Below are 18,967 nucleotides of genomic sequence, written 5' to 3'. Positions count from 1 at the left end.
AAGCCCAGACCTAAACGCAAGAAGGGCCAGATGGATACAACGATCCTAGAAATACCTGACATAAACTGAATAATGTTTCGTTCGGCTCTTTGGATGAATGGTCAGTGTACTGGCCGTCTGTTCAGAGTGATTCGGGTTTGATAATCGATCAGGCCGGAGATTTCAACTGCGTACTGTTAAATGCTCTAGCTGGGGAACTGGGTGTTTGCGTTCGTTTCAGTATAAATTGTATCCCTTCAACCAAACACAACACATCACAATACCAACCACCACGGAAACACGCAATAGTATATCGTCGCTGCACCGGCAAAAACCTCGTATTCTACAAGGCTTTTCCTATCCATTATTCTCCTTAACAATGGTCACGCCTCCCAGCCACATATGGACACACAACCGTAAAGACAATTTTCGTTGTGTTTTTGTCCTGTGGTAAACGGTAAATGAAAATGAACCTTAAATGCATCATAAAGTAGTAGTGCATACATTTCTGCAGTACGGTAGAGTAAGGTCATTTTCCTTTACATCTTCGCATTCGAAAATGAACACAACAAAAATTGTTCTGGTACGACGTTTTGCCAGTGCAGCGACGATACAATATAGGCCTATTCCTCGACATAGAGTTGGCATCAGGAAGGGCATCCGGCCATAAAACTGGGTCAAATCCACACATAGTGTTGGCCACAAGAAATTGAGAATAAGGTGAAGAAAGAAAAGAATAAGACAGGAAACTTTCTTCTTCAAAGCTCTGTTTCTGGAATATAATTAGTAGGGCAATGATTTTATACACCGGAACCTTCCTATGCACAACCACGGAACTATATACTCCACACAGGGCGTTACCCTGTCTTACTCTTTGCAGGTAAGGAATGAAAATAGTTCATGATGAAGACACTCATAGGACAGCGAAGGGAGCGAGTGAAACTAAATTACAACACATTAATGGTGGGCTGACCGCACTGTGTCACATTCACCTCCTTCACTCCATGTGACCGATACTCCGAATGGCAATTGACCCATAGCCTTTGTTTTGGTGTATCAAACCCTAGACCTGATAATGAGGCTATACACTCATCTTACATATAGGTCTAGGTGGGGAGTATGAATAAATGAATGGAACGGTTTGTGTTTTAAGAAATGAAAGTGATTACTCTAATTATAAATCGCTCGCGTTGATCTTCTATTTTCACTTCACTACTCCTTTCAGGGTCTCAAGTTACTACTGTATTTCAAACTTCAATTCGTAACGATGATTAGTCAAGACAATCGCGTCACCACTCTTATGTTTGTTTCGTTGTTTGGTCAACAGTCCATAGACTGGTTTGATGCAGCCCTCCATACCGCCTATCCAGTGCTATCCTTTACACTTCTGCGTAACTACATGATACAGATTATGGATTAGAACAAGCGACAAGCATCGCAAAGAAACATTTCAATTTCCTTTGACATTTCGCACTACAGAATGAATTAGTGCTCGACTCACGCTAATGTAATTTTATAGACATGGTTAACAATAATTAATGCTTTTTCAGCTTGATTCATTGTTTGGGTCATCAGTACTTAGACTGGTTTAATGCAGCATACTAGCCGTTTTGTTTATTCATTATGAATTAAATTACACCCTTCACCATTCAATACTTAAATTTAATTAATTAAACTATTCATAAGCCCTTCAAGCAGCCTCTATACAGTGATCTAGAGGGTTAGTCTATACCTTTATTTTGTTCAATGATGCTGTCTAATTTCTGACGGTAAAGTTAAGGCCTCCGAGGAGTTAATCAATTCCCCGTTCTTATACACAAAATCACCCGCAGAATGTCTTTTAATTTTCATGTTCTTTCTAGAGTTATCCCTGTAGTTGGCCACGACACAAGCTCCAATCAAGCCTTTGGTTACACCTTCCTGTACGTTTCCTTCACGAAATAAATACTATGATATTAGATTTAGCCTATAGGCCTACATTTATATACAAAGTGAATCACCTAAAACTTGTACCCCAAACATTTCTGAAATGGAAAGGGCTACTGATGCGCTGTTTTCGCAGAAATGAAGTGTAACCAGGAACCCATAATTATAGCCAGTTACATTTGTTCGAATGGACAATTAACAACTAACAAAATAAAACTACAGTGGGTTAAATTACAAAGATGTTTTCTAGGAGTCTACAAGAGTTTTCTAGCTATCGTAATTTGAACATTGTAAATGCCGACAGTTGTCTGCTCCATTCAACTGTTTATTTACGAGTCTATGATGTTCTTGTTTCCTTTATAGTACAATGATTTCAATGCGACTTCCTTATCACTTTGTGATGGTTCAAGAAGTAGGATGTGCTGGAAAATGGTACTTAGCAATACTGAAAGAGCCGACATGGTAATGGTGTATGGAAAATGTAGAAATAATTCTGTTCGTTCTTGTAATCTATCTGGGGAACTATATCCCAATAGATGTTAACCATCTAGACAAATATTTGTGAACTTCTTCAAGCAATTCCGTGAAACTGGAAGTTATTTAATTATTATTTGCAACTTGCTTTACGTCGCACCGACACAGACAGGTTTTATGGCGACGATCGGATAGGAAAGGCCTAGGAGTGGGAAGGAATCGGCCGTGGCCTTAATTAAGGAACAGCCCCAGAATTTGCCTGGTGTCAAAATGGGAAACACGTAGAAACATCTTCAGGGCTGCCGACAGTGGGGCTCGAATCCACTATCTCCCGGATGCAAGCTCACAGCTGCGCGCTCCTAACCACACGGCCAACTCACCCCGTGAAACTGGAAATGTAACACCTAGAAAATATAAGAGATACGAACGAGTGACTGGAGAAGAGAGTGAAAGTAATGTTCTAGATGCTGTTGCTGAAGATCCGCACGGTACTTCCCGTGCAATTGCACTACAGTACTACGCGTTCTGCACCGTCGTAAGTTCCATCAAAAGATTTTGAGGATCGTGTTCACTTTTCTACACGGGCATTAATACAGGATACACCAGATTTATCATGTATCTTGTTTAGTTATGAAGCAACATTATTACAGAACACAGCCAAGTAAACATGCACTATTGGTCCGTAAACAATTCACATTGGCTTCATCAGGTGGAACGTCAGCGATGTGGAAGAGTGAACCATCAGGTCACAGGCCCATTTTTAATGGAAGGAACACTGGATTCTGAAAGGTAGGCTATCTCAACTTAGAAGACGTTCCACTGCCGACTATGGCTGTCCAACGCATAGTGCACGACGTTCTGCAGCTTGTTTTCAATGATTGTTTCCAAATCGTTGCATTGGACGAAGGGGGCCTGCAATTTGGCGAGTCCGCTCGCCAGATTTGACCCCGTCAGTTTTTTTTTCTACGGGGAAAGCTAAAAGACGCTGTTTACAAGGACATACTGACAACAGCAGATGTTATGAAATGACGTATTACTGCTGCCTGCGCTGAAATTTCTCATGAAATACTAGAACGTGGTCGTCGTATCTAATATGAATACACTATGGGTGATGGGTTAATTCCAATGACAATTTTAGGCTTTGCTGGTGATACTGTAATAAATGGAAACAAACACGCGATCAGCTCTCAAAATCACTAACTTAGCAGTTGGGAGATTTCAGGAATAAGGGTTGAAAAAAGGTCAATTATCTTTCTTCTTCAGAAGAAAAGCTGATGGAAAACTGAGGGACCGTGCTACCAGTGCTATTTTTCATTTAAAATATGTGTCAAACAACGACACCTCTGGGCGCTCGCATCACGTATGACATTTTAGCCCGTTTCCTTTTTCTACATATAACTTCTATACCACGTCTAGAGCTATCATACTCAACCTATGCTGCTCACTCCCTTCATGTTAATGTCATTTTAATCATTTAATTTAGTCATAAATTGCTACCACTAAATTTATTTAGAGACTTTCGGACTCTTGTTTAGTCTGCATTAATATTAAGGATATCTTAGTTTTATAAGAGCTGTGCAGCGGTCGCTTGTAGGCCAAGGCCCTTCAACGGCTTTAGTGCCATGAGGGGTTAGTTAGTTTTATAAGAAGACTAACCGTATTATTTTCGATCATTCAATACTTTGCACCATAACCGACTATAACCACCATGGTCAAAATCTCAACACAAACTACCGCGGGGTCCTCGAAGATATATGACATCGTTAGGCCTATTAGCATTGAATGTACTGATAATAACCGGACTCCTTGTCCTCATTGTCGAAAGCTATATCTCAGGGTCAATACACATGTAAGTTGGGCTCATCCAGAGGCTTACAGACAACATATTGCATCCAGACAGCCGGATAGCAGTCAAGTTCTGCAACCATCCACCGGAAATATGGAATGTGAACAGATACCAGGTACAGAATCTCAAGGTGTAGACCCAATGAATGAACACAGACCCATGCATCAGTATAAGGAAGGCCTTACACAAGGGAATATACGCTTTTATAATGGGATTACCCTTGATGATTTCGACACAACCGTATTTGTCGAATTATTGTCCAAATCAATAAACCTTCTCCCAGGTCCAAAACACCACAAAAACACTGAAGATAGGAAGGCTGAACGTGGTGCTCTGATTCAAAAACCTTACAGGAATCAGTTTAACCCACAACGTGCGACCAAAAGGGACCGAGAGAAGAGGCGCAATAAATACAGATATGGTACGAAGAAACGCAGTTTCTCTACTACAATCAAAGGAGAAAAGCTATAAGGAATGTTCTCAACAAACAAATGTCGACTTGTAATTGAAGTGTTCAAGATATCGATGACCATTTCTCTTCCACCTTTTCCAAACCCAATAATTGCGTACGGGAGGAGTATCCTGACTGCATGAGTGAAGTGCAGCGGATAGCAGTAAACGAATCTTAAAAGACAACGATAAACAAGGAAGAGGTAATTTATGCTACAAATAAAATAGCAGTTGACACAGCCCCTAGTACTGACAATGTTATAGTCCGAGCAGTCAAGGACAACCTAGTATCTAACATAATTGCAAAAATCGCTGCGATAATGTTAAATACCGGGTTCGTTCCAACACATTTCCATCAGGCTCATACTGAAAGGGTTTTTGAGGCCAGGTTAAGGATTTTGCGCAATTCAGTGAGCATCAGAGAGGTTTCACTAGATCACCCGGTTGTCTCAATAACACTGCCACTCTGAGATCCATCCTTCAACACGCTAAACTTGGAAAGCATGACGTAGCCCTGATTTTCCTCAACATAAGTAAAGCCTTTGACAATATTGGCCACTTACATCTGAGACATACTCTCAGTTCTTCCGATCTCATTTCACAAGAATAATTTACAATCTGCAAGAAAATAATTCCACCTGTTTCCAGGTCAATCTGCCAACGGCCGTAGCCGTGTTGAACCACCGGATCCCGAAATATCTCCGAAGTTAAGCAACATTGGGCGTGGTCAAGATTTGGATGGGTTGCCACACGCTGTTGGATAGGGCGGGGGGTAAGGGAATGGAGGAGCGGAAAGGAACTGGCCAACCTACCGCACATAAACTCCGGCTCTGTCACACCTCTGCGTAGGTTCGGACCTGCTTTCGAGCAGAATACACCCTTACCTTACCTTCTAGGTCAATCTGAGAAGGACTAAGCCCATCAGTTTTCGTCGTGGTGTCCATTGTCACTATATCGCTACCGACCATATATTTAGAGAACTCAGTGAAAAGAATGTATCTAATATGAATACACTATGGATGATGGGTTAATTCCAATGACAATTTTAGACTTTGCTGGTGATACTGTAATAATTGGAAACAAACACGCGATCATCTCTCAAAATCACTAACTTAGCAGTTGGGAGATTTCAGGAATAAGGGTTGAAAAAAGAACCCGCAAACAAATCAATAGCTATCGACATTAATAAACGAAAAATCAGCAGCCGGAACCTATGCATATCAAACAGAACAACTGAACGGTGCATTTCCGGATCTGAATGCATTAAATACCTGTGAGTTAACTTCGCTGACGCTATTGGTATTTGATCCTAAGCAGTCTATCACATTACTGCAAGAAAAACTAAACTCTCTGGCAACTTCTCCTTGGCTACATCCTGATCAAACATTTAACATCTTAAATTCATCCTTGTGCCCCACATTGATATATCCGTTCCTTTACACTCCACTGGAAAAAATCCCCAACCGTTTTTAGATGAAGCCGACAAAATGATTAAGAATACTCTCAAGGAGGTTTTATCACTTCCAGTTGACACACCACATGCAATGATATATTCTGCGAAAGCGGTTAAAGGTCTGGGTCTTTTTCGTGCAAGGTAGGAAACAGCACTGCAACAGATATATAGCTGTAACATCCTCCGCTAAGCTGGCATTAAGAACACTGAAGAAACGAGAAACCTCGAAGTTGAAACTGCTCATTGCCCGTCCACCCTTAACATCGAATGTCTCACCGAAAATTCTGCTAAATTGCAGACACGTGATAGCCTGTCGGACACCATGAAATTCAGGAGATCTCTCGGAGACTAGAAATATAAAAAATGGTGCCTATTGAACAAGAAAGGCAAAGGCGTATGCCTATATCAAGAGTTTACGCCAGCCAATCGGTGGATAAGGAAACAGGAAGGACTCACAAGCACCGAGTGGAAAGGTGCTCTCAAAATGACAACGAATGTAGCTCCTGTGGGCGACATACCAGGCAGATCCACTACAGACGATGCGGTGAGATTGAAACTTTGGCACACGACTTAGGATCTTGCCCATTCGGCGAATGCCTGCGGAACTCCAGACACCATCACAACCGGTCTTCCTTGGCCGATGCGCTACGTGGTAAACGATACCTAGCACATGAAGAGGTCCATGGCCTCGCAGTTGATGGTGGGACAAGACGTATCAACATGATCGTCCTCAAACCCGCGAGCAAGAATGGTCTCATTCTCGACCCGACTGCCAGATTTGAAGCAGATGCACAACAGCCTACTGACGTCGATGAAGAAGAAAAGATGATATATTCACCAACCATTCCATATTACCTCAATAAGTACAACCTTGAGGGCATCGAGGTCATATGGCTCATGCTGGGTGCAAGGGGCACCATTGCCAAACTTCTGGTCACCTACTTACGACGTTTTGATATACCGAATGAGATCATCGTGAGCTGGGGCATACAAATATTGAAAGCCTCGACAGCAATCTTAAGGCATCACCTCTACGCTTCGTCCGGCTCCATGGCTAGTTGGTTAGCGTGCTGGCCTTTGGTCTCAGGGGTCCCGGGTTCGATTCCCGGCAGGGCCAGGAATTTTAACCATCATTGGTTAATTTCGTTGGCACGTGGACTGGGTGTATGTGTTGTCTTCATCATCATTTCGTCCTCATCACGACGCGCAGGTCGCCTGCGGCAGTCAAATCAAAAGACGTGCACCTGGCGAGCCGAACAAGCCCTCGGACACCCCCGGTACCAAAATCCATACGACATTTCATTTACCTCTACGCTCCATCCACTTAATTATATCAATCAAAGTAATTTATATGCAGCTTCTTTGTTTTCTGTATATTATCAATGTAATGATTTTTTAACTCTTTATTCTGTACAAAATGTATATTGTATGATATTCTTTGTCGGTTTGGCAACCTCAGTCATTTGAAGAGGAATAAATATTATTATTAAGCATTTGATTATTTACTGTTTTCTGGAGATAGTGCTGACACATTGATCAGACTATTGCCGGTATTTACAATTTTCAAGCTACGACAGCTCGTAAACTGCTTTTGCCACAATCATAAAAGACTTAATTGACATGCTAATTTTCTCCAAATTGATTTTATAGATCACAATGGGCATTGACCGTTTGAAAAAATTGATTACCAAAATTAATATAGGCTTGCATTCTATTTAATATTAATATCTGTGTATGGGCCACAATTATCAGCCCTTAGTCGCACATTAATTCTCTGAAAACTGCATAACAATAGCACCTTCCATACATACATACACCCACACACATATACGTAGACTACATACTTACATCTTCATTATAGACTGTGATGCCTTTCAGCGTTCAGTATGCAAGCCACCAGGCAAATGCTGGGGCTGTACCTTAATTAAGGCCACGGCCGCTTCCTTCCAACTCCTAGGCCTTTCCTATCCCATCGTCGCCATAAGACCTATCTGTGTCGGTGCGACGTAAAACCCCTAGCAAAAAAAAAAAAAAAAGTATGCAAGCCACTGTGAATTACCTAAACGAGGCCATGCATCTCTATTTGTAACTAGTCCTGTTGTCTCGTTTATTTCTATACCTCTGATCTCTAAATCACTACAAACTGAGTCCAAACATTGTCGTATTGGTCTCCATCTACTGTACTCCTCCTACCCTCCATGATCGAGTCCATTATTCTCTTAGATGATCTATCTTCCCCCCTTCGCCTCACATGAACCCACTACCAAATCCGGTTTATGCTTACAGCTTCATCAGTCGAGTTCATTTCTACTATAACCTTTATCTCCTCATTCCGAGTACCCTCCTGCCATTGTTCACACTTGTTTGAACCAGCGATAATTCTAGCCATATTAATGAGCGTTACTTCTAACTTATGAATAAGATATCCTGATTTCACCCACCTTTTACTCGCATAATGCGAATCTGATTGGAAAAAAGATCGCTGTAAAGATACTTTCTCCTGGGAGCTGACTTCTTTCTGACAAAATACTGTTGGTCGCAATAACGAACTCACTGCATTAACTTTGCTGCACCTTGATTCGATCTCACTTACTATACTACCATCCTGGGAGAATACACATCCTAAACACTTAACACAAACTATTCCCAACCTGACATTCAATTCTCTTAGTAGTCATACCTACAGTAGTGATATCACTTTAGTCTTCGAAAGGCTAATTTTCATATAATATTCATTGCACCTATTTTCAAGTTCCAAGGTCATAAACTGCAGGCTTTCAGCAGAAGTCGTCGGCATAGGCTAAACTGCTTACCACATTTTCACTTAACTAAAAACCTCTTTGCCACTTTATAACTTTCAGTAGATGATCCATGTAAACTATGAACGACAAACGTGAAAGATTACAGCCTTGTGTAACCCCTGTCAGAATCTTGAACCAAGAACTCATTCTAAAATCAATTCTCAACGCAGTTCAATTGTCAGCATAAATGCCTTTGATTACTTTTAATAATCTTCTCTTAACTCCACAGGCCCCAGTACGGTGAACACCTTTTCCCTCGGTACTCTGTCATGTGGTTTCTCTAGGTCGACGAAACATAAACGTAACTATCTATATCTCACGTACCATTTTTCAATCATCGGGCGCATACTGAAAATCCGATCCTGACAGAACCTCTGTGGGCTGAAACCACCCTGGTTTTCATCCAACTTACTCTCAACAACTGATCGCACACTCCTTTCCAAAATATTGAATTACATCGATAGTTTTTGCAATCCCCACTGTTCCCTTGCTTATGAATAAGGTGCAGTTACCCCTTCCGTCCAATCAGAAGGTGCTTTCCTAACATTCCCTGCTAATCGTATTACTCTCTCTCTCCGGGACCGATGGCTTAGATGTTAGGCCCCTTTAAATAGCAAGCATTATCATCATCATTTTCTTATTACTCTAAGAAGCAATTTCATTCCCGCCATCCCACTATAGTTCAGGTCTAATTTAATCTATTCTTGCTGCTTTATGGAAATAGAGTTTATTTATCATCCTCTCCACTTACTCGAGCTTAATTTTACCAATATCATTGTCCTCCTCCCCGAGAGCTCGGTTGATCACGATATCAACAGAAAAATTTCCTCTTACATTGAGAAGATTTTCAAAATATTCCTTCCACCTGTCCAGTGATTCCCTAGTATCAATTATGAATTCACCATATTTACCCAAAACACTAATAAATTCCTTTTTCCTTCCCTTTCTAAGAGTCTTTTTTACTGTCCAGAAAGGTTTGCCTGTCGCTTCACCCAGCCTTTCCAGGTTATTACCAAAATCTTCCCAAGACTTCAAGAATTATTTGTTTTACTTCATATAAGTGCAATTCCCGTCCACATCAGTCCTTAATTTGAAGCCATTTGTGATACGCCTTCTTTTCACCTTTAAAACCTGCTATTATGGTACAGGAAATGAATTTCATGATTTATCACCATCAACAAGGATGAGAAGGTACACCTATTCAGTACTGTATATAATATGTTAATATTATTTATTACATGGGAACTAGTTTCGACCCTTGTATTGGGTCATCTTCAGCCTTCAGTTATAAATGGAAAAGAACATTAAATGTAATTTGAACATAATTTAATGCTGAAGATGACTCAACACAACGGTCGAAACTAGTCCCGATGTAATAAATAACATTAACATATTATATACAGTATTGAATAGGTGGACCTTCTCATCCTTGTTGATGGTTTACAAGCTGCTCTCACTTCATCGTTCCACCAAGATGTTCGCTTTTGCCCATCGTTACACACAGCTGTCCGTAGGCATTCTTTTCGCTGTTTCTACTATAGCATCGCTGCATGCCAGCTATTCTCCTTCTATTTCCTGAACCTACTTACTGTCTATTGTTTAGTACTTTTCAATAATCATATCACGTAACTAACCAAAAACTAAGCCCATGGCACTACAGCCCTGAAGGGTCTTGGCCTACCAAGCGACAGCTGCTCAGCCCGAATGCCTGCAGATGACGAGCTCTGGTGTGGTCAGCATGACGAATCCCCTCGGCCGTTATTCTTTGCTTTCTAGACCGGGAATCATCACGTACTCCTGTCTAATTTCCTCGTCCTGGAGGTTTCCTACCCTCATCCGTCTGCAGAGAGATTTCGCTTTCTCTGTCCTAGGTCTAGAGATACATAGTTCACTACAAATCAGAGAGTGCCCTGTGTCATCAAAACTCCCCTGAACATCCACACATTCCTAACAGAATTCCTGAATTCAAAGTCGGTTGTGATGTAGTCAATTATGGATCTGTTGCCCCTACCCTCCCAAGTGTAGCGGTGAATAGCCTTGTTCTTCAAGCACTGCCAATACCATACTAACACAAAAGTACAGCAAACTCTTCCCATTCCTATTATCTTTCATATCTTCTCCGAATTTACCCATCACCTTCTGATATCCTTCAGTGCTATTTCCAATTCTCGCATTGAAATCGCCGAAGCACTATCCTATCCTTGTCATTGACTTTGACTCTGTCACTCAGTGCTTCATAAAGCTTGTAAGACCGGGCGAGTTGGCCGTGCGCGTAGAGGCGCGCGGCTGTGAGCTTGCATCCGGGAGATAGTAGGTTCGAATCCCACTATCGGCAGCCCTGAAGATGGTTTTCCGTGGTTTCCCATTTTCACACCAGGCAAATGCTGGGGCTGTACCTTAATTAAGGCCACGGCCGCTTCCTTCCAACTCCTAGGCCTTTCCTATCCCATCGTCGCCATAAGACCTATCTGTGTCGGTGCGACGTAAAGCCCCAGCAAAAAAAAAAAGCTTGTAAGCTTCCTCGTCATTTGCACCCTCACATGGTGAATACACTGAGACAATTCTCGTCCTAATTCATTCAGCCGCCAAATCTAACCACAACATTCGCTCATTTAAGTGCCTAAGATAAACTATGTTTCGTGCAATAGTATTCATAATGAACAGTCCTACACCTCACTCGCCCTTCCCTCTTCAACACGCGTCAAGAATACTTTATAATCTCCTATTTCTTCCTCGTTATTTCCACTTACCTGAATATCATTAACTCCTAACACATCCAGACTCAGTAAGTTCTACTTTCTTCAAGTACTGCTTTCTTTCTTTCTTCCTTCCATGATCCCCATTAATATTGATAGTTCCCCATCGAATTCTTTTTCGTTTGCCAAGCTGTTTCAAGGATTCCCTCGCCTGTCAAGTAGAAGTCAGACTCCGTTACTCTCATAGGTCCGAGTGTTGCTTAAAATATTCTGAGGTCGGTAAATTCTGTGAAGCAGGATGCTACTTTACTTACACATAGTCCCAGTGAGGATCTCTCGTCCTACGGGTTAGGGACCTCCGATGTATCGTATAGTCCTAGCCGCGTGAACACAAACAGGGCCATGACTCAGAATATGTCCGAGATGACCACTCCCATACTATAGCAACGGGTTTCCCGACTCTCAGGTCCACTTACTAGGCCACTCAGCCGTTGCCCATTTTTCACGAACTAGGACGTGTCTTCAGTAACCCACGCCTCGAACCACAGCACCTTCCATTTCAAAAATATTTGGTGTGCAAGTTTTATTGATTCACCCTCCATACAGTACTGTGATATACAACATATCGTGTCACCAGACGCATGAATGCATCTACTAGTACAGCAAGGAAAATTACTTCTTCCCTGAAAATATTATACGACTCGTTGGCTGAATGGTCAGCGTAATGGCCTTCGGTCCAGAGGGTCCCGGATTCGATTCCCGGCTGGGTTGGGAATTTTAACCTTCATTGGTTAATTCCAGTGGCCCGGGGGCTGGGTGTTTGTGCCGTCCCCAGCATTCCTGCAACTCCCACACCACACATAACACTATCCTCCACCACAATAACACGCATGGCAGATGCCGCCCACCCTCATCGGAGGGTCTACCTTACAAGGGCTGCACTCGGCTAGAAATAGCCACACTAAATTATTATTATTACTGCAAATATTCGTTGTTCCGTTGTTGACCTTCAAACAATTTAGAAGTAGACCTATCGGTTGCTAATATTGACTCTAAGCCTCGATTTGTTCATATTCAACAGTGGAAACGTTCGTTCAAAAGCTTACATAGAATATAGGAGGATTAACATTATGTGTAACCTACTCACACCTTAGTAAATTCACAGAGGCTTGCAGACTGAATGCCGAAAGGCATAACGGTCTATAATGATGATGTATGTATGTATGTACTCAAATCTTCGAGTTGTAAAAATTAGTAAATTTGAGCTCCTGACATAATTTGAGCGGTAACCAAATTATTCTAAATTGTATAGGCTGATTTAAAAATTTAATAAAACTTCTGTTATAAATATTAGGAAGTTCCTGTGGAAAGTTGATTTTTTTAAGATCACTGGAAGAAATATGATTTAATAATTCTAGTGTGTTACGTTGATACATTTTTAAAAAGAAGTTTACGGGAGAAGTACTACTTCTTCAACTTCTTCACTTGTATTTTTATTATGCATCTTCTGAGGTTCCAACAATGAGGAGAGCAGGGTTTGACTGTTATGTAGTTACATCATGAAAATTATTTTGAATTGAAAAGAGCTCACAGGACTATAACATTTAACTACGTCGATGTTCTAAACTTGATACATATTCCGTTAAAATGCTAAATCATCCACGAAAACTTGGTACCGTGTACAAACGAATCGTTACCCAAAAATAACAATAATTTTTCTATCCAAGTGGCAAAGTGTGGCGATAAAAAATATTTTCTGAACAATATAACACAACTTTGTATTCAGTTATGTTGGATTTGGGGTTGTAGTAAGGATGTAAAGGAGAAGTCATATAAGTCTCTGGTAAGACCCCAACTAGAGTATGGTTCCAGTGTATGGGACCCTCACCAGGATCACCTGATTCAGGAACTGGAAAAAATCCAAAGAAAAGCAGCCCGATTTGTTCTGGGTGATTTCCGACAAAAGAGTAACGTTACAAAAATGTTGCAAAGTTTGGTCTGGGAAGACTTGGCAGAAAGAAGACGAGCTGCTCGTCTAAGTGGTATGTTCCGAGCTGTCAGCGGAGAGATGGCGTGGAATGATATTAGTAGACGAATAAGTTTGAGTGGCGTTTATAAAAGTAGGAAAGATCACAATATGAAGATAAAATAGGAATTCAAGAGGACAAACTTGGGCAAATATTCCTTTATAGGAAGGGGAGTTAGGGGTTGGAATAACTTACCAAGGGAGATGTTCAATAATTTTCCAATTTCTTTGAAATCATTTAGGAAAGTGCTAGGAAAACAACAGATAGGGAATCTGCCACCTGGGCGACTGCCCTAAATGCAGATCAGTATTGATTGATTTGATATGCAGTTGAGAGTAATATGTGGATGATATCCCGTGTTAAAATAACTATCTGTAGCACTTTGTGTTAAATGTAACCCAGTGGGAAATAAATTTTAGTTGAATGACGTTGTTTGGTAAAACATGAACCGCTTTAGCTCATCAAGCAATTTCAATGAAACAAGAGAACTGTAGTCTATTAGATGAAATCTGATCGGTCAGTGATAAAGGAACGCTGGAATGTTACCTTCATGCCTTTACGTGAGGACCCTCGTGAAATTATATACTGCTGAGGTGGTGTGGTAAACAGATGATTAAAGCATTCTTCTATTCTGAATAACTTTATACGAGAGACGTATTGAGAATATTTAATACTAAAAGGGTGTGGGGTAATAAGCTTACTTTTGACAACATTCCATATGAGTTCTGGGAAAAGGAGATTGGCGTTCGGTTTCCCCATTAAATTTGAGGTTATGAAATTTTACTGTATAAATGAAACGAAAGATTCATTTGATAGAACAAAATATATTCTTGAATTTGTATATAAAAATAGTAAGTCTTGTTGCGATAAAACATGAAAATATGAAATTATGACATTGCAACTGAAAGAAACTAGGCATGAATTTGAATTCTTCTTGACCGGACATTTAACATTTTATGCGAAATATATCCCTCACTGGTTCACTTGACTGTGCCTTCAACACTTTTAGTGTAATTATTCCTTAAATCTGGTGTTTACTGTAGATGTGTCGCGCCTAATTTGGTGATGTATCCACGTGACTGCTTCTTCTCCATATCATATGACTTCTTTGTAAGTCTGCATGGTATGAGTGTATCCTTCTATGACTCCATCACTGTTCACCATCCACTTCTTCTCTCTTCACCTTCCGTTTAACTAATGACTCCCGTTGACTGACTGAGGCCACTCCATCTCGTTCACTTAATGGCCAACTGTGCCTCTCCTTCCAGTAGAATAATGACTGACGCTACAAGATACAGCCACCTTTGATAGACATAGGTTGACACACCTACGTAACCTCCAGAAATAACTATTATCGACTCCCACCTCGCGACAAGTGTTACCTAGAATGGTGAAATAGCCCGGAACGGCCAGGGATACTCAAAGAAACTGAGCTCATCGCTAAATGCTCACGATGACGTAGCCATGACGTACCGATGACTCTGCATTTACTCCAGCAGTATTGCACAAGGTAGCAATGTCACATCCACATCTGACATACAGCAACTCTTTACTGTACATGTATTTAGTGTTAATCTACACACACGTATATATGCATACATTTAACTACAATCACGCAAGCGACAAGCATTGCAGAATAGAATTGAACAAGAATGATAATACAATAATAGTAATCTCACAGATAAAATAATAATAGTATAGATATAATAATAATAATAATAATAATAATAATAATAATAATAATAATAATAATAATAATAATAATAATAATAATAATAATAATAATAATAATAACAAAATAGCCGTATGCATCCCTTAAGGGCTATGGCCTCCTGCAATGCACGGACAGTGCTCATTTTAACTCATCAGGTGAACAGATCCTGAAGAGCATTATTATATTGGTTAATCTCTAGTTTGTTTCATGAAAACGTATAACTGCATATGGTACACTTGTGTAGTCTCATCCACGAGTGGATGCAATTGTATTTTTCTGTTACATTATTGACACGCGTACACTTTTTTCCTAGGGAGGGTTTAGGTTCGTTCTTCCGTAGCTTCTCCGAATGTTGTAGATGTTTATTCTTGAGCTTATCCTACCCTGAAACTCTCTTGACATACATTACATGTGCATATACTCCTTTCAGTATGTGTTCAGTGATGAGATATATCACCAGGTCATCAAACGTCTTAATGCCTGTTTGACACCAGTCTTGCTATTCTCCCGAGTGATCAGAAGATGACCATCATGGTAGACTTCGTCAAGGCATACAATTGTATGTTGTGTACTTCGCCCCTGTCCTGAGAACATACTTCAACATACTTTACTCCTGCGCGCCTTCTTTCCGCAGTGTAGTTGAGGATGATAATTTTATTTTCACCTTTTCATAAAAACCTCTTTTTGTATTCTTAGCGCTTTGACTGTTTTTATCTCGGAGTGAACAGAGAGGTGACTTTCAGGTTTCACTCTTTATGGAAGCTCACTGTTGCATATTTCACTATTGCACAATTTCTATAAAGTGTGTCTTAATCGACCTGTCTTATCACAGGGCTTGAACCAAATGTGTACCAGTAAGCTTAGAGACCTCTGCACACAATTTTTCCCAGTTCTTTTCACCCATGCCTTATTTTTCTGTTCTTGTCCATTGTTTTCCTCCCCTTCTCGCCAACCAGTCCATCTAGTTCTTTGCCTTCCTACGTTCCGTCTTCCTTCTCGGGGATCCCACATTGTCATTTTGTAAGTCCATCGATTTTGCTCCAGTCTCGCTACGTGTCCTCCCCATTTCCACTTCAGCCGATCGGCTATTGTCAGAGCGTCTTTCATGCCGGTTCTCCTTCGTATATCTTCGTTCCGTATCCTGTCTCTCAATGAGACCTGGAGTATTTTTCTTTCCATTTTGCACTAGCATATCTGGATCATTTGCCTTTATTTTAGCGTTACTGCCCAGGTTTGGCATCCATATAGTAGGACCGGTATAACACATTCTTCTAGGACTTCAGCTTTAAGGGTAATTTTCTGAGTCTTGTCTGTCATTATGAACTTTTGAGACTAGAATCTCTTCCATGCTTGTCCTATTCGCCGTTTGATCCCTTTCTCTGAACAGTTTGAGAATATGTTCTGACCAAGGTATAGATAGATTCAATTACTAATTTTGCCCAATCAGAAGGTAACGTACTAACTTTCCACGCTAATCGTATTACTCTATGAAGTAATTTCATCCTTGTCTTCCCATGTTGTTTCACCATTTCAGGTCTAATTTCATCTATTCCTGGTGCTTTATGAGAATACACTTTATTTACCATCCTTTCCACTTCCTCTAGCGTAATTTCACCATCACCACGGTCCTCCTCCGCATGAGCTCAGTTGTTCGTGACATCACCAGGAAGATTCCCTTTTAATGTTCAGAAGATTTTCAAAATATTCCTTCAACCTGTCCAGTGATTCCTTGGGTTCTATTATGAGCACCTGCTATACCAAAAACACTAATAAATTCCTTTTTCCCTCCCTTTCTAAGAGTATTTACTGTGCAGAATGGTTTCCCTACTGCTTGTCCTAGCCTTTCCTGGTTAATACCAAAACCTTTTCACGACTTCTTCTTGGATTGAACTATTTGTTTCGTTTTGTTTCTTTCATCTACAATTCACCGTCTCCACCAGCTCTCATTTCATCTTTCCACCAAGATATTCGTTTTATTCTATCTTTATACGCAGTTGTTCCTAGGCATTCCCTTGCTGTTTCTACTAATGCAACCCTGTTTGACACCCATTCCCTTTCCGTATTTTAAACCTGCTTACAGTTCATTGTTTGGAACATTTCACTGATCGTATCCAGGTACCTTCGTCTAATATCCTCGTCCTAGAGATTTTCCACCCTTATTCGTTTGCAGACAAATGTCATTTTCTCCATCCTAGGCCTAAAATTAGTTCACTACAGATGAGATAGCGGCCTGTAACATCAAAATATCCCCTGAAATCTCCACATTTACCGATCACCCTTTCTTATCCTTCAGTTCTCTTCCCAACTCTCGCATTGAAATTGCCCATTAGCACTACCCGATCCTTGTTTATGACGACCTTGAATATGATGCCACTCAATCCTTCATAAAAATTGTCTACTTCATCCTCATCTGCACCTTCACATGGTGAATCTACTGAGAATTTTCTCTAATTCCTCCAACTGCCAAATCTATCCACATCATTCGCTCATTTACGAGAATAAGAGAAGCTATGTTACATGCAATAGTATTCCTGACGAACATTCCTACCCAAAACACTCCCCTTCCCTTTTTTAACACCCGTCAATTACCCTTCATAGTCTCTTCCTCTCTATCTCCCCTTACCCGCATATCATTAATTCGTAATATATCCAGATGCACACTCTTTGCTGGCTCAGCCAGTTCTACTTTCTTTTATAAGCCCCTTTCATCTTGGTAGCTACCCATAGAATTCCATTTCGTTCGCCAAGCTATTTCCAAGGAGTCCCTCGCCTGTTAAATGGGAGTGCGACTCCGTTACACCCATATGTCCGAGGCTTGCTTAAAGTATTGTAAGCGTGCTCGGTGGAAGTTATGTGGAGAAGGATGCTACCCTTACTTACACGTAGTCCTTGTGAGGATCTCTCCTCCTACGAGTTAGATGTACGGTACTAGTAAAAGAGCGCTCTGGCGGAGTTCCGAGAATGAATACGGTGAGAGTGCGTTCTGCTGAAGTGAAGACTCGCGTCATAGTTACGGCAAAAAAAATCTTGCATCTTGTCGTCAAGATATGAAATAGTGCTATGGAAGTTGTAGTACAACATGGGTTTGATTACAAACACTTCCAAAATAGTCGAAAGTCAACAGTGAATAAAGCGCACAAAGTAGTTGAGAGTGGCCATATGTTACAAGTTGAAGAAAGACGAACTGTTTCCAGTTGTACACTTCCTGGCTTCGTCATAAGACATACGAGGGTTAGCAAGAGCCCGTGCAAGGATACAATCGAGGTAATTACGTTATCTCATTGTTAAACACACAGTATTATATTTTATATTTTATTTTTATGTGATTCAGTGAAGTCTGGAATACTTCGAATTTCTTTTACAGCTCAATCAACGAAACTGTGTTGAAAAAACTGCGACAGTGTGGCTGGTGCCGGAGGGCGCTGTAAACACCTATGTGCCATTATACAATACTGCAATTCTGATTCAGGAATTAGGAAGACAAATTTGCTGCAAGAATGGGGGAAACCCAATTTGAAAACAGCTGGTATGTAATATTATCGCTGTTAATTATGTAATAAATTTAAGTGCTCACAATATAATTAATACAGTGTATATATTA

This window comes from Anabrus simplex, chromosome 2 (assembly GCF_040414725.1).
Source record: "Anabrus simplex isolate iqAnaSimp1 chromosome 2, ASM4041472v1, whole genome shotgun sequence".
NCBI classification, from domain to species: Eukaryota; Metazoa; Arthropoda; class Insecta; order Orthoptera; family Tettigoniidae; genus Anabrus; species Anabrus simplex.
The sequence above is the reverse complement of the archived record's forward strand: the minus strand, read 5'-3'. Positions refer to the sequence as shown.